Source organism: Sus scrofa, chromosome 13 (genome assembly GCF_000003025.6).
Source record: "Sus scrofa isolate TJ Tabasco breed Duroc chromosome 13, Sscrofa11.1, whole genome shotgun sequence".
NCBI lineage: Eukaryota > Metazoa > Chordata > Mammalia > Artiodactyla > Suidae > Sus > Sus scrofa.
Genome location: NC_010455.5, coordinates 167,985,685 through 168,008,238, shown reverse-complemented (window position 1 = coordinate 168,008,238; position 22,554 = coordinate 167,985,685). Strand labels below are relative to the sequence as shown.

The 22,554-nt window shown below is 34.9% G+C and overlaps 1 protein-coding gene across 1 annotated transcript in view; it reads left to right on the top strand.

Moving 5' to 3' along the window:
• Nucleotides 20,848–22,554, top strand: part of HTR1F (5-hydroxytryptamine receptor 1F) — a 35,948-nt gene continuing 34,241 nt past the window's right edge. The window contains exon 1 of the mRNA XM_005670286.3: nucleotides 20,848–22,489. The gene's annotated coding sequence lies outside the window, so the exon portion shown is untranslated. The remainder of the gene's footprint in view (nucleotides 22,490–22,554) is intronic.

Sequence of the window (22,554 nt, the reverse complement as noted above, 5' to 3'; positions counted from 1 at the left end):
TTGTCTTCTATGGTTCTCTTTAGCATTATGAATTTTTCATTCATCAAAATCAATATGAATATCACAGTTTGACAGTGCTAGGCCAGCCAAGTAAAGTGTTAAGAAAACCAAAGCAACTTATTTTCTGAGTCTCTGACACAAAGGAGAAAATGCTCTAAGTTTTTCTGTCATCAATATTTTTAATATATCGTGATATATTTTAGGTACACTTTTTAACTGTGGTCAAATGCTACTAGATTCTTTGTGTGTGTGTGTGTGTGTGTGTGTGTGTGTGTTTGCCATTTCTTGGGCCGCTCCCGTGGCAAATGGGGGTTCCTAGGCTAGGGGTCGAATCAGAGCTGTAGCCACCGGCCTATACCAGAGCCACAGCAGCGCGGGATCTGAGACGCGTCTGCGACCTACACCACAGCTCATGGCAGCGCCAGATCGTCAACCCACTGAGCAAGGCCAGGGATCGAACCCGCAACCTCATGGCTCTTAGTCAGAGTCGTTAACCACTGCACTACGATGGGAACTCCCTATTAATACAGCTTTTTAAAAATGTTCACACTTACCTATTCTTTGTGCCAGTTCCTTAAATTTGGTTGTATTTGTAATAAAATGGAAACAAGCTGAAAATCTGTTAATTTATACAGAACTTCACTGTATGTTTATAAAAATAAAAGCTCACAGAGGAAAGGAAAATCATTTTATAATTTTTTAACAATTTTTACTTTAATTTTAAATAGCCTCATACAAATATATGGATTAAGAATTAGTGCATCATTTTTAGACGGATGCAGTCCATCATTGAACTGAATAAATGAAAACCCCTGCGTATGTGTGCAAAAATGCAGATATAAAACAAATAACTTCATATTGTAGTATTTTATTTATTTATTTATTTATTTATTTATTTTTGTCTTTTTAGGGCCTCACCCACAGCGTATGGAAGTTCCCAGGCTAGGGGTCGAATCAGAGCTACAGCTGCCAGTCTACTGCACAGCCACAGCAATGCCAGATCCTTAACCCACTGAGCAAGGCCAGGGATCGACCCCTCATCCTCATGGATACTGGTCAGGTTCATCAACCATTGAGCCACAATGGGAACTCCCATATTGCAGTATTTTTTTTTTCTTATTGTTATTTCCCCCAACACACTTTTTTTTCCCACTGTGTATCATGGAGACCCAGTTACACATACATGTATACAAAATTTTTTCTCCCATTGTCATACTGTATTGTAAGTATCTAGACATAGTTCTCAGTGCTACACAGTAGGATCTCATTGTTAGTCAATTCCAAAAGCCATAGTTTGCATCTGTTAACCTCAAGCTCCTAATCCCTCCCACTCCCTCCCCCTCCCCCCAGGCAGCCACAAGTCTATTGATTTTCTTTTCTGTGGGAAGGTTCATTTGTGCCATATATTAGATTCCAGATATAAATGATATCATATGGTATTTGTCTTTCTCTTTCTGACTTACTTCACTCAGTATGAGAGTCTCTAGTTCCATCCATGTTGCTGAAAATGGCATTATTTCATTCTTTTTTATGGCTAAGCAGTATTCTATTGTGTATATATACTACATCTTCCTAATCCAATCATCTGTTAATGGACATTTGGGTTTTTTCCGTGTCTTGGCTATTGTGCAGGTGCATGTGTCTTTTTTAAGGAAAGTTTTGTCTGGATATATTGGGATTGCTGGGTCATATGGTAGTTCTATATTTAGTTTTCTAAGATACCTCCATCATGTTCTCCATAATGGTTGTACCAGCTTACATTCCCACCAATAGTGCAGGAGGGTTCCCTTTTCTCCACACCCTGTCCAGCATTTATTATTTGTGGACTTATTAATGACGGCCATTCTGACTGGAGTGAGGTGGTATCTCGTGCTAGTTTTGATTTGCATTTCTCTAATAATCAGGGATGTTGAGCATTTTTCATGTGCTTGTTGGCCATCTGTATATCTTCCTTGAAAAACTGTCTATTCAGGTCTTTTGCCCATTTTTCAACTGGGTTGTTGGCTTTTTTGCTGTTGTGTTGTATAAGTCGTTTGTATATTTTAGAGATTAAGCCCTTGTCAGTTGCATCATTTGAAACTATTTTCTCCCATTCTGTAGTTGTCTTTTTGTTTTCTTTTTGGTTTCCTTTGCTGTATAAAAGCTTGTCAGTTTGATTAGTTCCCATTGGTTTATTTTTGCTCTTATTTCCGTTGCTTTGGGAGACTGATCTGAGAAAACATTTGTAAGGTTGATGTCAGAGAATGTTTTGCCTATGTTCTCTTCCAGGAGTTTGGTGGTGTCTTGTGTTATATTTAAGTCTTTCAGCCATTTTGAGTTTATGTTTGTGCATGGTGTGAGGGTGTGTTCTCGTTTCACTGATTTGCATGCAGCTGCCCAGGTTTCCCAGCAATTCTTGCTGAAAAGACTGTCTTTTTCCCATTTTATGTTCTTGCCTCCTTTGTCAAAGACTAATTGACCATAAGTGTCAGGATGTATTTCTGGGTTCTCTATTCTGTCCCATTGGTCTGTATGTCTGTTTTGGTACCAGTACCACACTGTTCTGATGACTGTGGCTTTGTAATATTGCCTGAAGTCTGGGAGAGTTATGCCTCCTGCTTGGTTTTTGTTTCTCAGGATTGCTTTGGCAATCCTGGGTCTTTTGTGGTTCCATATAAATTTTTGGATTGTTTGTTGTAGTTGTGTAAAAAATGTCATGAGTCATTTGATAGGGATTGCATTGAATCTGTAGATTGCTTTGGGTAGTACGGCCATTTTTACAATATTAATGTTTCCAGCCCAGGAGCATGGAATATCTTTCCATTTATTTACATCTTCTTTAATTTCCTTAATGTTTTATAGTTCTCAGCATATAAGTCCTTTACCTCCTTGGTCAGGTATTTGATTTTTGGGGGGTGCAATTTTAAAAGTTATTGTATTTTTGTATTCCTTTTCTAATATTTCATTGTTAGTACACAGAAATGCAACTGATTTCTGAATGTGACTCTTATATCCTGCTACTTTGCTGAATTTGTTGATCAGTTCGATTAGTTTTTAGGTTGAGTCCTTAGGGTTTTCTCTATATAGTATCATGTCATCTGCATAAAATGAGTTTTACCTCTTCTCTTCCTATTTGGATGCCTTTTATTTCTTTTGTTTGTCTGTGCTGTGGCTAGGACTTCCAATCCTATGTTGAAGAGCAGTGGTGAGAGTGGGCATCCTTGTCTTGTTCCAGATTTTAGTGGAAAGGCTTTCAGCTTTTCTCCATTGAGTATTATATTTGCTGTGTGTTTGTCATAAATGGCTTTGATAAGGTCCAGAGTTAAGTTCAACAGCTAGGTGAGGTGACAACCAGGAGGGCAATAGTAAATTCTGTCATGACTTTTACTAGATGATAAGAGAGCAAAATGATAGGAGAGTGATAAAAAAATAAAACCACTCATTCTGGTCCTTCCAGAAAACTCTTAAAAGTCTTACCCAAACTCAAGGATTCTGTCCTGTCAAGCAGAAAATGGGCACCAGGGGTATATTCCATAACTCTAAGAGCAAATAATCACCAGTGGGTTTGCAAAATAAATAGTTAGACCAAGTGCCTAAAATAGACCTGTAAGATAAAAAGATAGTCCCTTAAAATAGCTATGAAAGAACAATTTTAAAAAAGGGAACACAAGATCCTTCATGTCCATTATAGGAAAATATTTATCCACTTTGCTTCTGTGTGTGAAAATTGTTGATTGAAATTGTAAAAATCCATGCAGTAGTTCATATTTTGGATATTGCTAATGAAAATAGTTGCATGTAAGACAGAGCCAGATAATGTGATAATGCTTCATAAAAAATAAGGCTTTAAATGATCCTCATAAGGAGTTCTTGTTGTGGCTTAACAGATTAAGAACCCAACTAGTGTCTATGAGGATGTGAGTTTGATCCCTGGCCTCGTTCAGCTCAGTGGGTTGCCATGAGCTGTGGTGCAGATCACAGATGTGGCTCGGATCCTGGTTGCTAAGGCTGTGGCGTAGGCTGGCAGCTGTAGCTCAGATTTGCCCTAGCCTGTGGGCTTCCACATGCTGCACATGTGGCCCTAAAAAAAAAAAAGAGAATAAATAAATAAATAATTCTTATAGTCACAAAAAATGGTATTATTATAATTTGAAATCTCAAGTGCCAATTTTTATAAAACTATTTTTTCTTTAAATAAGAAAAAAATGAATATGAGCCTTTGTGCTGAAATTTATTCTCATTTTATTTTCCAACCATTTGTGTTATCTGTACACATACAAATCAGGATTTGCAAACACCTCAGCTGGATTGTTACATTGATTCATTTATTAAGCAACAAATATTAATTGCTGCCTACCTTGGGTAAAGCACAATGCTAGATACTGCATATACAAGTAAATAAGGCAGGGAAAAGTGCATAGCAAATAGGTCTTCAATGAACTGAGTACACATTAACATATCAGTTAAAGAATTTTATAGGTAGTGAGTCTAGAAGGTACTAATTTTAAAGCATTTTTTAAAAACTTGGTCTTAAAAGCAATCATGAAATGTATAATCTTCACTAGTGCCTTAATAAATGCTTATATAAAATCACTTTTTATGCTTCAATTTGTGTGTACTAACATCAGTAGTTCAGATAATCTTCATTTACTTCTAACTGATATGTATGTGGTTTCAGCTATATAATGAAATTTGTGAATTGAATATGCTTTATTTGGATGGCTCTAGCCATCCAACTAAATAATAGTTTAGGATCACTTGTTCATATACATTTTTTAAGTTCATGATTAAATCTGTTTTTCTGTATCCCTAAAATAAGTATTTTCACTTATAGGAATAATACTCACTTGTACAGTCAATCCGTGTACCAGAAACAAATCCTGCTATTTGCCATGGTGCATATGTAACCTTACTACCCAAGAGAAACATTGCTGAAATGAACTGCCTTCCATAGGTTTTGATTCTCCTTACTTTATGTTACCATTTCAGCCGATTCATTCTTTTCTTTATGCATTTCATCTTTTAGCAGCTTACTCTCCCTTCTGCAGGATAATAAACAGAAACTAGGCAAGACCACTGTTAATATGAGAAGAAAAAGAAAACACTAACTTGTAAAGAGGGAGAGGAAATACATGTTTTGTGTCTGAGGGTGTAACATATCAGTTCCTTTATAATCCTGGTGCCAAGAAAGCTCTAAGTGAAAAAGAACTGAGTGCAACAGCTCCTCAGAGCGGTCCTATTGGTGATAATGGGGTGAAAACACAACCATTTTTATTTGCCAGAATGCAATATGTGGAGTTTTCATTGTGGCTCAGAGGGCTAAGAACCCAACTAGTATCTATAAGGATGCTGGTTCAATCTCTGGCCTTGCTCAGTGGGTTAAGGATCTGGCATTGATGCAAGATGCAGTATAGGCTACAGATGCAGCTCAGATCTGGTGTTGGCTGTGGCATAGGCCAGCAGCTGCAGCTCCGATTCCACCCCTAGCCTGGGAACTTCCATATGCCACAGGTGCAGCCCCCCCCCCACAAAAAAAAAGAAAGAAAGCAATGTGTGAGTTCAGAGAAATTAAACATTCTACTTTTTGTATTACTTTCCTAACTAGAGATAAACAGGAATATGGGGCATGATGAATTTAGATTTGAGGAGTGAGAACTCAAGTCTAACAGGAATCAGCTACAGTTTAAGAGCACGGTTCAACACTTAAGATGTTTCCCATTCAGACGATGTTGGTTAGCTGCAGTGAGTACAACAGGAATCAATGGCCATGAACTGGAAGCATATGGCACCAGGTACTTAACTGGTAGAGAAAGTGTAGTGGTCCTTAGTGAAACAGTAATAGAGCTCTGCCTCAGGGCAGAGTGTCTTCCCTTTTTGACTTTGACATGTTAGTGACAATGTGGGGTCAGGGGAGAGCATGGGAGCATCTCCCTGTTTTCTATTTTGGTTGGCTTTTTCCACCTCTTAAGTCAGTGATATTCTATACTTCGGCCCAGATATCCTTCACACACAGTGCACTTTCTGTAATGTTCTATTGGTTCAAGTTCTTTGGGTTTCAATCAACAGAATCTACTTATACCTATTTAGCCAAAAAGCATATGTAGATACTGGGGTATCACATAGAAAACAAACTAAAAAAATGACTGCATCAAAAACGGCAGCTCTGAATGAATATACTCCCTAGAGCACTGCCACTCACAGGCCTCAGCCACCAACTGTTCTTGTCTGTGTTTCTCTCATTTCACATATTTCAAATATCCTGGAGAAAAATGTTTTGTTGGGCCAGCTTTGGCTACAGGTCTGTCTATAGACTATTCTCCTAGTTAGCCAGGAAGGAGAGTGAGTATTTCGAATCTGGCTGCTGAAAGCTCATCCTTGTGGACACTGGGTAAATATGCCCTTCAGAGATCTTGCAGACTCTGATCTAAAATCTTTGAATGAGACATAATCTTCAGATGGTAATATTAGGGTAGCATCTGAGCATAACAGTTTTAGAGCTTCTTCTACCCCAGGGATTATAAAGTCATGAGCATACCAACAGTAACACTAGGTATTAGAAAAAAAAGTTGGATTTTTTTTTCTAAAAAATGAAACCAAATATCATAGTAAATATTTAGAATCAGAAAACTTATTTATTTTCCCACTTTTATTAAGATTTCAACAACTATTTAATGTTCATTATGAGCCAAGAAATTTGTTCTTACTAACTGTAATTAATACATTAGGTAATTTATTTAACTCTCTTGAACTTCAGTTTCTTCTTCTATTTATGAAGGGATTTTTAAAACTCCCCTGTCTGAGATTCAAATTAGATAATATATGAAAGGCCATCGTAAACTGAAAAGCACTATACCAATATCAATTATTGAAATCTCTTTTATTTTACAATCCTACTTTAACTTTGTTCTTCTGTAACCATCAGGTAGGTTGTGAGCTAATTTTTATGTGTGTTGAGTGATTACCTCTGGTGTCCACAAAAATCAGTGCTTGTGCTAAATGACACCAAAAGGGCTACCACAATTAAGAATATCAAAATTAGTAGCAGTTACCACAATTGCATTCTCTAAGTGTTCCAGACTTGAGTTAATCCAAAGTAATAGTTAATGATGGCTACACAAGAACTCTTTCAAGTGAAAAACAGAATATAGGTGCAAAGAGAGACAGAGATTTCCTTTTAATAACACAGCTAAATGCAGTGTCTGAACTTTCATTGGATCCTAGAATGCTAAAAAAAAAATACAGATGGTATTTATTTGACTATATTGGGTGTATTAGATAAGAATACAAGTTTATTATTAATTTTCTCTAGTCGTGATATTGGTATTGTGGTAAGATAAGAATATTGGAGTTCCCGTCATGGCACAGTGGTTAATGAATCTGACTAGGAACCATGAGGTTGCGGGTTCCATCTCTGGCCTTGCTCACGGGGTTAAGGATCTGGAGTTGCCATGAGCTGTGGTGTAGGTTGCAGACGCGGCTCAGATCCCACATTGCTGTGGCGCTGGTGTAGGCCAGTGGCTACAGCTCAGATTAGACCCCTAGCCTGGGAACCTGCATATGCCGCAGGAAGCGGCCCTAGAAAAGGCAAAAAGACCAAAAAAAAAAAAAAAAAAAAAAAAAAAGAGTATGTCAAGCCACAGAAGGAGAGACAATCCACAAGACATGTAATTGGCAAAATATTTATTAAATAAAGTAACAGCAACAGAGAATGCATGAGAGGGAGAAATAACGTGGGGAGTGTGGCAATAACAGCTAACCCATATTATGTGCTATTTCTTTTCATCTTCACCCCTACAAGGGAAGTTAACTAATTTACCTTAAATACAGAGTTGGATTGAAAATTCAGGATGTCTGGCTTTAAAGCCCATGCTCTTAACCATTTCACAAAAGTGTACCCTAAAGGCAGAGAACAACAATGTGAGGAATATTGACAAGGAGCCAAAGACCTAGAGAAAAAAAGAGCCGGAGCGTGAGTAGCACCTGACCTGCACTCATGTCCCTGCCTCTCACCACCAGCCTCCATTTATCGCTAGGCAGCTTGGCATTTCTCTGACTGTTCTTAAGAGACTTCTTTACTCCCTCCCCTCTTTCAGAAGACAGAAGCGCAGGCAACTTAGTCTTCAAATAATCCTGCCAGGGTAAGGCACCTGCAATTGGCCTGTCCTCACTAAGGATTTCCCACTAAATCGAATTGCTGTGTTCAGTCAAAAAACCTACTTCCGAATTGGAAATTTACAACTTTAAAATTTGTAACTGGGTTAAATATTCTACCAAATGTACTACAGTCAAAAGTTAGAACTATGGAATAATCTAGAAATAAAATATTTTGGTGTTTCATTAATTTTCTGATTTGCTGAAAATATCCTAAAATCATAAAATTATGAGGTTCATTAAATATCTCCATGAACCTCCATAAATTGGTTTAAAAGCTGCAGATGAAATGATTTGGGCATTGGAATTAACATCTTAGAGAAGTTTAAGAATGATAACATTTTCTCACATCTTTTTTGTCAATATTTGCTGATCTCTGTCTATCACATACTATAAATAATGTATTAATACTCTGATAAGTTTTACACAATGGAGAATTTTCAAGATAAAATTAGTATCTCAGTTAAGCAAATGGACTTGTATGTTTATACATCCTAGTGTAAAACAGGCTTGTTTTGGCACCTATGAACCCCCCAAATTTATTTTAGTTGTTTATGCTCATGATTTCATGTATGAAATCAATTTTAAATTATGTATTTTTGTGCTTCAAAATTCACTCTAGCTCTTCTTTATTTTATATTTTCTAATTACTGTCTTTCAATTTTTCTGCAACATTTGGTCAGATTCATCACAGATTTTTGCCTCCTTTCCATGGTCAGTCTCTATCTGGAGTGTTATAACAAAGAAAAATTATTAATTTTTTCTAAGTTATTCACCTTTTATCTTAAAAATGTAAACCTTTATATTATAGTCTCTAGTGGAAAATCATAATTTTGATTATAGGAAATGTATTTCTCCTTTCCCCTGATCTGTGGTTTCATACTTTTGTAGTAAAGGTATCTTTAATAAGCAGGGGGAAAAAAAGACTTCTAAAAAAGGTGAAGTACGAGTGACTGATTCAAAAAGTTAAAAAGACTTATGGAAACCTGGGTTATATTTGGAGGTATACTGACATATATTATTTGTTCATTTAAACTATGCAAATATTAGCATTTGTATAACATTTGACTAAGAAGCAAAGAAATGCAATTGAACATATTGGGCATTAGTACCAGTAGGCTTCAAAGCATTATACTCGAGCTTCTATAATAAATACTCTGTTTTAATATTCTACTTAGAATCTTGAAATGTCTCAAAATTATCATTGGAAAAATCAATTATACATTGTATTTTTCTCCAGACACAGAAAGTATAAAAAGAGAAAAAGCTAAAACTGCAATGCCAACTTTTGATTTATTTTTTCTAGTCCATTGATTTATTTTGTTCTTAATTTAAATTCTAAGAATTTTGAAAACTACTGAAGAATAATCAAATAAAAGAGGCTGTAATCTTGCCACCCAAAGAATATAGCATATTATAGTAGTTGAATATATGTAGTTTGATTGTTATTTATAAGAATAAAATGAATGAGTTTTTCTAACTTTTCTAAAAATCAAAGATTTATGTATATACCCCCCAAATTTGAATGTTTCTGATAAATATAGATAAAAGGATGGAGATCATTCACATAGATACTACTAAATCTAGGGAACAAGAGAAAAGGAAAGAAACAATATGCCTCTGTCCCTCAATATTCTGATTTGTTAATGTTATAATTTAGTGGCTGTGTTGGAAATTGTCATGGATACATATATACTTTTTTAATGGCCACACCCACGGCATATGGAAATTCCAGGGCCAGGGATTGATGGGACCACACCAGACTCTTTAACCTACTGCATCAGCCTGGGATTTGAACCAGCACCTCCTCAGTGACCCAAGCCACTGCAGTCAGATTCTTAACCCACTGCACCACAGCAGAAACTCCAGGTCATGGATTTTGAGTCTAGAATACATTTGGCCTTTCTTTTCAAGTATTTCTTTCAATGGGTATCTTTGAAACCATTTTAAAATGAATCTGTATTTTATTTTTATTTCTGAATGTTTGTAATAGCTCTACTTACAACAGCCAAACCTAGAGTAACCCAAATTTTCTTCAACATTTGGGGTAAATTAATTAGTGATAAAGAGTGGAAACCACACAGCAATTTTTTTTTCAGAAAGAATTACTGATACACTAATGAATGGATGGACTCACAGACATTATGCTAAGTGTAGAAACCAAACACAAAAGAGTATATTCTGTCTGATTCGGTTTATGTGAAGTTCAAGAATGAACAAAACCAAATGATGGTGACAGAAGTGAAAAAATAGCAATTACTGGTGGGGGACTTATGGACTGAGAAGGAAGCTTCTGGGGTGCTACGATGTTCTATGTTCTATATCTTGCCTGGATAGTGATTACATAGATATAAACACATATAAAAATTCAGTGAGCTGTGCAGCTGAGACTAAGATGAAATTTGCATTTTAAAATTGGCAATTTATGGTATTATTTAATACAATTAATTTTGCTCCCAAAGTAATATTAATGCCATAATGATATTTTCTGCCTGTTATTCATTCAGAGTAATTTGAAATTTTCAAATGTGCTAAGAAGGACTGTGCTAAATAGAGGTCTTTTGCTTTCAAATCATCTTTAAGTTAGATAAGTACAGGAAAGAAGTGGTTTGGGTAGATAAGCTAACATGATTATATGTGGACACTAGGAGAGTTCTCTCTTTTAGTTAACAAATAAAAGGTAAATTCATCCTCTCAGAGTATTAACTTGTAATTGTGTAAGTCTAAGAGAAAATTATTGATACTTTTCTTTTTGTTAAGTGAACTTTACAACTATATTTGCATAGTGTACTACATAAAGTCATAAGATTTAGAAAGAAATATTTTTGTTAGCTATAACCACAAATATCAAAGGTACAGAAAGTATTAGAGAAGTTCTATAGTATGGCATTTAAAAGCTTGAGTTTGGGGAGTTCCCATCGTGGCTTAGTGGTTAACAAACCTGACTGGCATCCATGAGAACATGAGTTCAATCCCTGGCCTTGCTCACCGGTTAAGGATCTGGCATTGCTGTAAGCTCTGTTGTAGGTCGTAGATGCGGCTTGGATCCCACATTGCTGTGGCTGTGGCATAAGACAGCAGCTACAACTCCAATTCGACCCTTAGCCTGGAAACCTCCGTATGCCATGGGTGCAGCCCTAAAAAAGACAAAAAAAAAAAAAAAAAAAAAATGGAGTCCAAAAGGCCAACAATAACAACTTCCTGGTGCTGGCTCTTGGGAAAGTTATTTAAACTTTCCGAGCCATATTTACCTCATTTGTAAAACAGGGTAACAACATCTGCCACCCAGGATTTTGGTGATGATGAATGGAAATTATGTATATAGAAACTAAAATGACTAGCACAAAATAACTGCTCAAAAACATTAGCCATCTTTATACTTATTTTCATAAGTATTATTTTATTTATTATTAACAAGGATAGGTACCATTGGATTTGATTAATGAAATGCTATTATCTCTCCTTTAATACAGCCAGCTGGAGTAACGTTGATGTGTTACTTTAAATTTGGCTAAATACTGCAATACCAAAGTTTAAGACTGTCAGGATCAAAGTTTCTACTGTGTTTTAAGATCTATTAAACCACTGATATAGTTTTGTGTTTGAATTTTTTAAAAAGCTTCTTATCTAGTATTACTAATCTTAGATTATTCACTGAAAAATATTATATTCAGAAAAATATTCTAAGACATTAGGGCTTATCCTAACATCCTAGAGGAATAAAGAAAAATCGGTATAGTTGAACTCAGTTTTAAGATTCTGAATTTAGACTCTATTTTCACTGCTTGATTCATTTTGGAAGGACTGTCTCCAATTTTTGGAGCAGCCTAGTTAATAATTATAATACCTTCTGTGAACTAAATGGATTAGAAAGACCAAAAGGCAGCTACCCTCACTTTTGAAAAAGGAAGAAGTCATGAGGATAAAAAGGCTCCAAGACATTGTACTATGTGTGTCTAAAAAATTCATACCTTTGTCCTGTTAAATTACTTCTTCGTTAAATCCATATATACATAAATCAAAAGTCCCAAGTAAGATGAGGAATTAAGAAAAGTCATATTTCAGTTCTTTGGCCAGCTGATATCCTTTTTTATATACCGTTCTTTTAATATGACTATTCAGATCTATTCTGTGAGGACTTTTATTTTTAATATTATGTTTGCTTTTTAATAACAGTACTTACAGCCATGTTATAAGAATCTTCCTTTAGCAGTACTTAATTAACCATAATAACACTCTCAATGTTGTTAAACACTGAAGCATTACTCTAAGCATATTTACTAAGGTCTGTAAAAGAGGAAGTATATTTATTTTCAGATTAGTTATATAAACTATTCTGTTTTAAACCAAATTTTGTATCTCTAAATTCAATCAATATTTACCTTAGGTTTTGGAAATGACAGTTTGCAAAGATAGTTCTCAAACCAGACTCCCTACTTAGTAACATATATGTCTAAATATAGTCTTCAGAGCCTGAAGAGTTTCTGTGCACACAGACATACCAATATAAGTTAATTTTATTGATAATAGACTTAAAATTCTTTCTGGAGTAGTTTCTAACACTGCCCTACAAATACCTCCATTCTAAAAACTCAGGAAATGATTAAATACTTAAAAGCCCCTACTACTGATTGATCAGTCATATATAAATCTACGTCTCAAGAAAAAATGTCATTTTAGGATATGAATCCATGCCTCTTTTGTCCCAGTCCTTGGGGAAGGACAGCTGCTTCAGAAAGATAAGCTATTCTAAGGACTGCCAGAATAGTGTCACTGCCCCCAAAATTTTCTGGGCTCAATCTATTCATCCCTCCCTCCCCACTAATTTTCGATCACCATTGGTCTTTTTACTGTATCCATAGTTTTTCCTTTTCCAAAATGTCATGTAGTTGGAATTATACAATATGTAGCCTTTTCAAATTGGCTTTTTTCATGTAGTAATATGCACTTGAACTTCCACATGTCTTTTCATGACTTGATAGCTCATTTCCTTTTAGCGCTGAGAAATATTCCATTGTCTGGATGTACCAGTTTGTCTGTTCACCTACTGGAGTGATGACACCCATATGGTGACATAGGTCATTCCCAACTTTGCTCCATTCACCTATTAAAGAACATCTTGGTTGAGAAATTCTTTTTTCAAAGTAGCATTAATTCATATCCTGTCAAATCAGAGTCCCCAAACCAGGGATTTATTTATAGGAGGCAAGGTCACAATCTAAGCTGACTCAAATAAATAAGATTTGGATAAGACATATTATTTATATTTTACTAAGATGTAAAAACAAATATTTAATAGTTTATTTTAACCATAAAATGATAAGATGTATCAAATTATATATAATTACTAAAGTAATTATACTTTTGATGTTTATCTTTTGTTATACTTGGTCTTTTAGTTTCTAGAAGTATTTGAGTCCATCCTCAAAGGGAGCCAAGACTACCAGCATTTCAGAATCCACTAATTCTGTGAAGACATTGATACGGAAACAGGCAGACTTTGAGAAACCACTATGAGCCTCAGTTTCCTCATTTGGAAAACTAGGATTAAAAATAACATCTTGGAGTTCCCGTCATGGCGCAGTGGTTAATGAATCTGACTAGAACCATGAGGTTACAAGTTCTATCCCTGGCCTTGCTCAGTGGGTTAAGGATCTGGGGTTGCCATGAGCTATGGCATAGGTTGCAGACACGGCTCGGATCCCGCATTGCTGTGGCTCTGGTGTAGGCCAGTGGCTACAGCTCCGATTAGACCCCTAGCCTGGGAACCTCCATGTGCCGCAGATGCGGGCCTAGAAAAGACAAAAAGACAAAAAAACAAACGAACAAAAATCTTCCTCATAAGAGTATTGTCAAGAGAAAAAGACAGGGTTCTTTCTTCAACCCCTCATCTTACTACCATCTAAATCTTTGTATACTCTTTATATAGTCTTCCCATGTTCTCCAAGATAAACTGACTCCACTCTATGCATTATTCTACTTGGTCCACATTCTAGACTGTGCTTTATGGTTTCAATTGTTACATCGCCATCTGTTTTGTTTTGTTTTGCCTTATCTATTTTACTGAGGGATATTTGCATAAATAAATCATATCAATTTAAAATGTTAAATGAATATTTTTTAGTGGTTATATATATCCTGAAACTGCCACCATGATTAAAAATACACCTGACACTAACTTAAAAAATTCCTCATGCCCATCTGCACTCCTCCCTCTGTCCCTGGATCCAGGTAACTGATCTGCTTTTTTGGCACCTATATTAGTTTGTACTTTATATAAATGTTCTAATACAAAATGTGCCCTTTTTATTTGGCTCTTTAACTCAACATGATTTTAAGAGTATCAGTAGTTTGTTGCTTTATACTAATGAGTAGTACTTAATTTTATGAGTGACATATCTTATTTACCATTCACCTATTGATGGACATTTGAGTTGCCTCTAAGTTTGAGCTTATTATGAAAAAAGTGGATTGAATAATCATGTACAAGGTTTTTGTGAACATATGTTTTTATTTCTCATGAGTAAGGACCTAGCAGTGGAATGACTGGGTCATTTGACATGTATATGTTTAACTTAAAGAAATATGCAAATAATTTTCCAAAGTAGTTGCATCATTTTATACCCCCATTAATAGTGCATGAGAATTCCACTTCTTCCATATTCTCACCAACAATTGTTATGTTCCATATTTTTTTAAAAAATTTATTGGAGTATTGTTGATTTACCAAGTTGTGTTAATTTCAGATGTACAGTAAAGTAAATCCTTTTTATCATTATTTTTGTCATTATAACTTAAAGTACATTTCCCTGACACTATGATGTTGAGCATACCATGGGATTTGGGCTACTCTAATATCTTTTGTGAAGTATCTGTTTAAGCCTTACGTCCACTTCCTAAAATGAATCCATTGTCCTCACATTATTAAGTTTAAAGATCTTTTTTTTTTTTTTTTTTTTTTTTTTTGTTGTTGCTATTTTTATAATAGATCTTTATATATGCTCTGTATACAAATATTTTGTCATTATATGTCAGATGGGTATTGTCTTCCATTCTGTGGCTAGACTTTTTTATTTCTTGAGTGTTTTTCAGAAATCAAAAGATTAAAACATTGATAAAACCCAGTTTAATGTTTTTTTCCAAGATTTGCTTAACCTAAAATTTTTAAGATTTTCTTCTATGTTTTGTAGAAGTTTTAAAGTTTGGGCTTCACCTTTTATGTCTGTGATCCATTTCAAGTTATTTTTTATGTATCTGTGAAGGATCAATACTCAGTTTTCCATATGGACAACAGGTATTCCAGCATACTTATTGAAAAGACTTTTCACTCAGGGGATTACCTTGTCACTGTATTAATCAGTTTTATATATATATGAGTCTATTTCCAGGCTTTAAAAAGTGTTCCTTTTTTTTCTTACGCAAAAGCAGTTTATTATTTTTGGTCATTATTTTTAATGATGAAATTTTATTTTTAGAGATAAAAATTCATGCAGTTACCTACATTGTTTAAACATCTGTCTTTTCAGAACTACCTTGCAAATTTTTTGAATAAAGCTTTTACTTTGTACTGTTTCTTTTGGACTGAATGGGATCAAAAGTTACTCATTCCTCTCTTTCTGAAAGTATTCATTTATATACCTATATTTCCCAGTCTTTATTACAATAACTTTAGGGTAGGTCTTAAAATCAAGAACAATACTTAAACTACGTTCTTTTTTGAAATAGATTTACCTCTCCATTTAAATTTTAGAATCAATATCTAAAATCGACCCTCCTTGAATTTTGACTGAGACTATATTGACTCTATAGGTAAATTGGAAGATACTTAACATCCTCATTATACTGAGTCTCCAAATCCATATCTCTCAATTTATTTAGGTCTTCTTTGAATTTTTCCCAATAACATTTGTAACTGTTAGAGCAGAGGGTTTGCATATCTTCCAAAAAATTAATTCCCAGATAATTTAGGTTTTTAGTGTTCTTAGAGATGACTTTTAAAATTTTTATTTACTAGTATGTAAAATTACAAATGATTTTATTAACCTCCTGTCCTGCAACTCGACAAATTCACTTATTCTAATAGTTGACTTTTAGATTTCTGTAGATTTTCTAAGTAAACAGATGTGTCATTTACAAGTAGAGAAAGCCTTACCTTTCATACCCTTATGAATTTTTTTCTTGCCTTTTTTGCTGTGTTATGACATACAGTGTTGGGTATAAGCAATGGGAGCAAGCCTTTTTACCAGATGGGGAAATTTCCCTTCTATTCCTGCTTTTCTAAGAGTTTTTACAATGGCTGACTGTTGAATTCTGTCAGATATTTTTTTCTGCTTCTGTTGGAATGAAGCAGAAATTCTATTAATTATTCTATTAATAGAATAATCTTATTCTATTAATATGTTGTTGAATTATATTTTTTAAATGTTAATGGAACTTTATATTCCTAAGAAAATCATACTTGGTCATGATGTGTGATGCTTTTTAAATATTGCAGGATTCAGTGGCTAATATTGTGGGTAAGGATTTTAACATCTAGGTTAAGTGAGACATTGGGGTGGCTTTTGTTTTGTTTTTATTTTTGATGTTCTTCTCTTATTTTGGTATCAGAATAAAGACTTCATGAAATTTGTTGGAAATATTTCCTAGTCCCACCTCTTCTATTTAGTGAAAGCATTTTTATTAAATTTATGTTACATCTTTTTTAAATATTTGGTGTAATTCACCAGTGAAACCATGTGTGATTTGTTTTTTTGTGGGAAAGTATTTAGCGACTAATTCAATCTCTCATTAATATAGAGCTGTTCATGTTATCTGTTTTTTTTTTTTTGAATGAGCTTTAGTAATTTGTGTTTTTCAAGGAATTTGTCCATTTATCTAAATTGTCTAATTTGTTGACATAATTTTCCTAGTGTTCTTTTGTATCCTTTTAATACCTGCATGATGTGCATGGAAAGCCCTTCTTTCACTTCTGATATTGCTGATTTGGTTTTAATCTTTATTTTTCTTAAATAACTGAGAATTTCATGTTTATTGGGCTTTTAAAAGTACCATTGTTAATGTTGTTAATTTTTTTTAATCTGTTTTTATGTCATTGGTTTCTGCTATTACTTTATTTTCTTCCTTCTTCTTACTTGGATTTAGTTTGTTCTTTTTTTAGGTTATTGTGATGAAACCTTAAAAGTCATTGATATCTAACATAAGCAATAATTTCTACATTTTCCTATAAGAACTATTAGTTATCTCCAGAAATTATTATGTAATCCTATATTTAGTTATCTCCAGAAATTCTTATGTAAAGCATTTTTATTATCTTTCAGTTAAAAATATTTTTGATTTCACTTGCAATTCCTTATTGACCACAAATTTTGTAGGTATAGGTTGTTTAGTTTCCAAATACTTAGGGTGTTACTGAGCATCTTATATATATTCTGCAGTTTTTGGTTATTCTGTAAATGTAAATTAGACCAAGGTAGAAATTTGTGTCGTTTAGATCCTCTGTGTTCTTACCCTTTTGTATTTTTATTTTTTAATTTTGGTCTACTTGTTCTATTATTTGCTGAGATAGGCTTTTTTTTAATGTCTACTATGTTGTTTATTTCTCTCTTTAACTCCTTAATTGTGTGTGCTCTTGAGCTCTTGAGTATACAGAATGCCCAACTAGGGTTTACTCATTTAAAGACATGTAAAACCTGTAAATCAACTATACTTCAATAAAATTAAATTTAAAAAAATAAAGTGTTTATTCCTCAGAAGTAATATTGTCTACTGAAGAAAATCAGGTAGTACTGATGAGCAAAATAAAATTTTTAATTTATTTTTTATTGTTATTTCCCCCAACACACTTTTTTTTGTAGCAAAATTCATTTTTTTTATTAAAAAAAAATACTTGTAAAACCCTTTAGTAGTTCATGGTCCACAGGACATACTCCACACACATTAGCTGCTTCTAAACTAACATTTCATTTATTCATTAAGCTATTGCAGTCTCTATTCCAGCCCTACAAGAATATTAAAGTCATTCCTTAGAAGATTACTAATGATTTGCTAGGGATCAAATCCAGAATCCTTTTACTCACGTCTTATTCTAGTGTATTCTTATACATTCGACACTGCAAATCACAATTTCTCTCTTAAAATCTCTTCCCCTAGGCTCTGTGATAGTTTATTCTGTTATTTGCCATCTCTCTCCCAAATCCACTTGTATTCTATCTGCTTCACAATTAGCAGGATGCAGTGTTAAAGCCTCTTCTTATTTTATACTTGCTCCCTTGGTTATTTTATCACTGCCACATTTTTTTTTTTCCAGAAGGATTTTTTTTTTTCCCCACTGTACAGCAAGGGGATCAAGTTATCCTTACATGTATACATTACAATTACAGTTTTTTTCCCCACCCTTTGTTCTGTTGCAACATGAGTATCTAGACAAAGTTCTCAATGCTACTCAGCAGGATCTCCTTGTAAATCTAAGTTGTGTCTGATAAGCCCAAGCTCCCAATCCCTCCCACTCCCTCCCCCTCCCATCAGGCAGCCACAAGTCTTTTCTCCAAGTCCATGATTTTCTTTTCTGAGGAGATGTTCATTTGTGCTGGATATTAGATTCCAGTTATAAGTGATATCATTTGTCTTTGTCTTTCTGGCTCATTTCACTCAGTATGAGAGGGGGGGCTGTGGAGAAAAGGGAACCCTCCTGCACTGTTGGTGGGAATGTAAAGTGGTACAGCCACTATGGAGAACAGTTTGGAGATACCTTAGAAATCTATACATAGAACTTCCATATGACCCCGCAATCCCACTCTTGGGCATATATCCAGACAAAACTCTACTTAAAAGAGACACATGCACCCGCATGTTCATTGCAGCACTATTCACAATAGCCAGGACATGGAAACAACCCAAATGTCCATCGACAGATGATTGGATTAGAAGGTGTGGTATGTATCCACAATGGAATACTACTCAGCCATAAAAAAGAATGACATAATGCCATTTGCAGCAACATGGATGGAACTAGAGAATCTCATCCTGAGTGAAATGAGCCAGAAAGACAAAGACAAATACCATATGATATCACTACCACATTTTTAACTACTACCTTCATACCTGTGGCACCCACATTTTCTCTAGCTCTGAACTTTCTCCTGAATTTCAGATCCATATTGTTAACTGCTTGATAAATATTACCTCAAAGTAAAATTTCAGCATCCCAAATTACATATGTCTAGGTACAAACTCAATACCCTAATACCTACCATGAAACTTAACTTACTTGAATTATATATGTAAGTTGTTTGACATAACCAACACCTCAGTCACTTAGACTGAAAATACTAACATTTTGAGGAAGCAGATAACATATAGTGGTTAACTGCAGGGTTGAAAGCCAAACTGTGAGTTCAAAGCCTGCTCTCTGACCTTCAGTACCCCATATATATAGTTGGGGATAGTAATACAGCCTAAATCCTAATCCTAATATTATTAGGCCGGTTAAATGAGACCTTGACTACAATGCAATTAGTGCACCATAAATTTTGCCTGCCTTATTTTATCTAGATTCTCCCTAACTTCCTACACTCATCCAGTGCCATAACCTGGCAATTTGAGTTTTTTTATATTTTCAATAAATACCAATTATTATTGTTACTGCTTAAGCATTTGCTATTAAAACAAAAGTTACACTTTGCTGTTTCTAGAACAAATTAAAGTTTATTTTTCTTCAGTTTTGATAATTAGGAAAAATTAACATCCAAAATTAAAGAGTAGTTTGAAAAATGTTGTAGTTTCATTGGGCAAGTGGTAGTTTGCTTAAGTTCTGTTTATGAGACATCTAATAGGGTTTGTAAGAGAAAAACAAATATGAGATGTAAAAAGTGCATTAGTGAAAGGACTTAAGACATTTCTATGGGAATATTTCATGCTGTTTTGATAATGTGCTTTTCATAGTGCAATACTTAAATCTACACTGGGATGTGATGAAAGACCACCATGGCTTTGGGAGGATTATGAGTTTTAAAGATTAAATAGGAATGACTCAGTAATCTAACTAATGAAATAAATACATATTTTATACCACAGTACCCCCAACTGAATACAAACATCATTTAAATAGGAAAAGATACCAAGTTTCAACTTGTTCATGTTTCAACTGAAAAAAGTCTTCGACTTAGCAGCTATTTTTTAAAAAACAAGTTTGTTAAATTAAAAGTAACATCAGGAGTTCGAATTGCGGCTCAGTGATTAATGAACCTGATTAGTAATCATGAGGATGCAGATTCAATCCCTGGCCTTGCTGGGTGGGTTAAGGATCCTGCAATGCCATGACTTGTGGTGTAGAGCACAGACGTGGCTCGGATCCCACGTTGCTGTGGCTGTGGCTGTGGTGTAGGCCAGCAGCTACAGCTGCAATTCGACCCCTAGCCTGGGAACCTCCGTATGCCTTGTGTGGGGGTCACCAAAGACAAAAAAAAAAAAAAGAAAAAAAGGAACATCAACACATTTCCTTTGCTTCTTTTTGCCTTTTCTAGGGCCACTCCCATGGCATATGGAGGTTCCCAGGCTAAGGGTCCAATTGCAGCTGTAGCCACCAGCCTACTGCAGAGCCACAGCAAGATGAGATCGGAGCCACGTCTGCGACCCACACCACAGCTTACGGCAACTCCAGATCCTTAACCCACTGAGCAAGGCCAGGGATCAAACCTGCAACCTCATGGTTCCTAGTCAGATTCGTTAACCACTGTGCCACAACGGGAACGCCCTTTTTGGAAATATTTATATGTTCATCTTGATCCCTATTAACAGTTGTTCTTTGCCTGACTGCACATTAGAATCACTTAGTGCTTTAAAATGCAATGCTCCCGCCATACCCTAGATCAATTAAATCAGGATTTCTGGGGCTGAGACACCGACATCAATGTTTTTGAAAGTCCTCAGGTGATTCCAAGATGGCAGCCAGCAAATTGAGAACAGCTTCCTTTTCACTGCCTGAGAGCTTTTATTTATTCCTGTGAGTGGTTAGTGACCTGTGATTTGTAAAACATTCTAGATGAATCACAAAAAGAAGTAGTCATTGTAAGTTGTCAGAAAGCAGTAGTTGTTCAAGTGATTAATAAAGAAAAGAATCATGGCTTCTTTAGAGTGGTAATTCTCAAAACTGAAGGAGTAGTCTGAGTACTTCTAGGAAGAGGAGAAGCCAAAAAGATTCCTATGAGTAGCAAAAGAAAATGGGTTTGAAGCCTAAAAAAACCTGTATCAAATCCCAGTGGTGGCAATTTCACTATATGCCACAATAAATAACTAGACTTCTCTGAGTCTCAGTTTCTTCATCTATAAAATTGTATAACACTTTTGTTGTAAGGACATTATGAAATTAATATAAACAAGCTATATTAGGCATCTTCTATAGTTTCTAGGACTGCAGTAGGTGTTCTATAAAGGTTATTTCCAATTTTCCTTCTCTCTCATCCCTATGCCTTCCCTATTCCCTGTTCCTTATAATTCATTAATTGAGTTTATTCAATTTAAATTAATCCACCATTGCTGAGTGGGCCATTTGAAATCTGCCCTGTTGATGCAGCCTGACTGATACTGTGGTGGACCAGTTTCTGATGATTGTCACTCTGGTCCTCAAAACACCTGCCGTCTTGAAGTCAGATAAAAATGAGCTGAAACCGTCTTCAGAATTCCCAAACTTGTTTTCCTAGAACTCTAGTGTCTCATAAAATCGTATTTCATGCGCCACACACATAAAAAGCTCTACAGTCCAAAAAAATAGGGAAGAGTAGTTTACCATGTTCTTTCTCTTACAGTGAAAAGTAGCATACTTAAGCTTCAGAGAAGTTCTGCAATTGAGATGTGCTTTAAACCAGAATATCACAATTTTATTTGACCACCCTATGCCATGGGGATAGCCATTAACAGCTTTAGTGCGCTAAGTCCAAGGGTGTAGCTGAGAAATACTGTTGAATGATATTGTGGATGACTAGTCAATAGCCTGAAAACCAATTTCAACAACTTTCTCCTCCTTGTCATTGGAAGGGAGCCCATCCCCAGCAACCCCAATCAAGAGAAGAAGCCTAAAAGTTGTGTGTGTTTGGGGAATGGAGGAAGCTTAAAGTAAATTCTGAGATGAAATGTTAAAAGAGGTTTAAAGTGTTATCAGGATTGTGACTACTTCTTATGTTTCTGGATTTTCTTTTAATAATTTTAATATATTATCTGTAAACACTGTATCTACTATTGTGCCTGGCAAAACAACCTCTCTATAAGGCAAAACTTATACAGTGAATTAACTGTTTTCTCATTTTTCAGACTAAAAAATGGGAAATGAAGATAGTATAAAAGAGAAGATATAGAATCTAAAAAGGTATGAAATGTTTATACAAATCCTATGAAATATGGTAAAATGTGTTGAGTTGTCAGATAAAATAC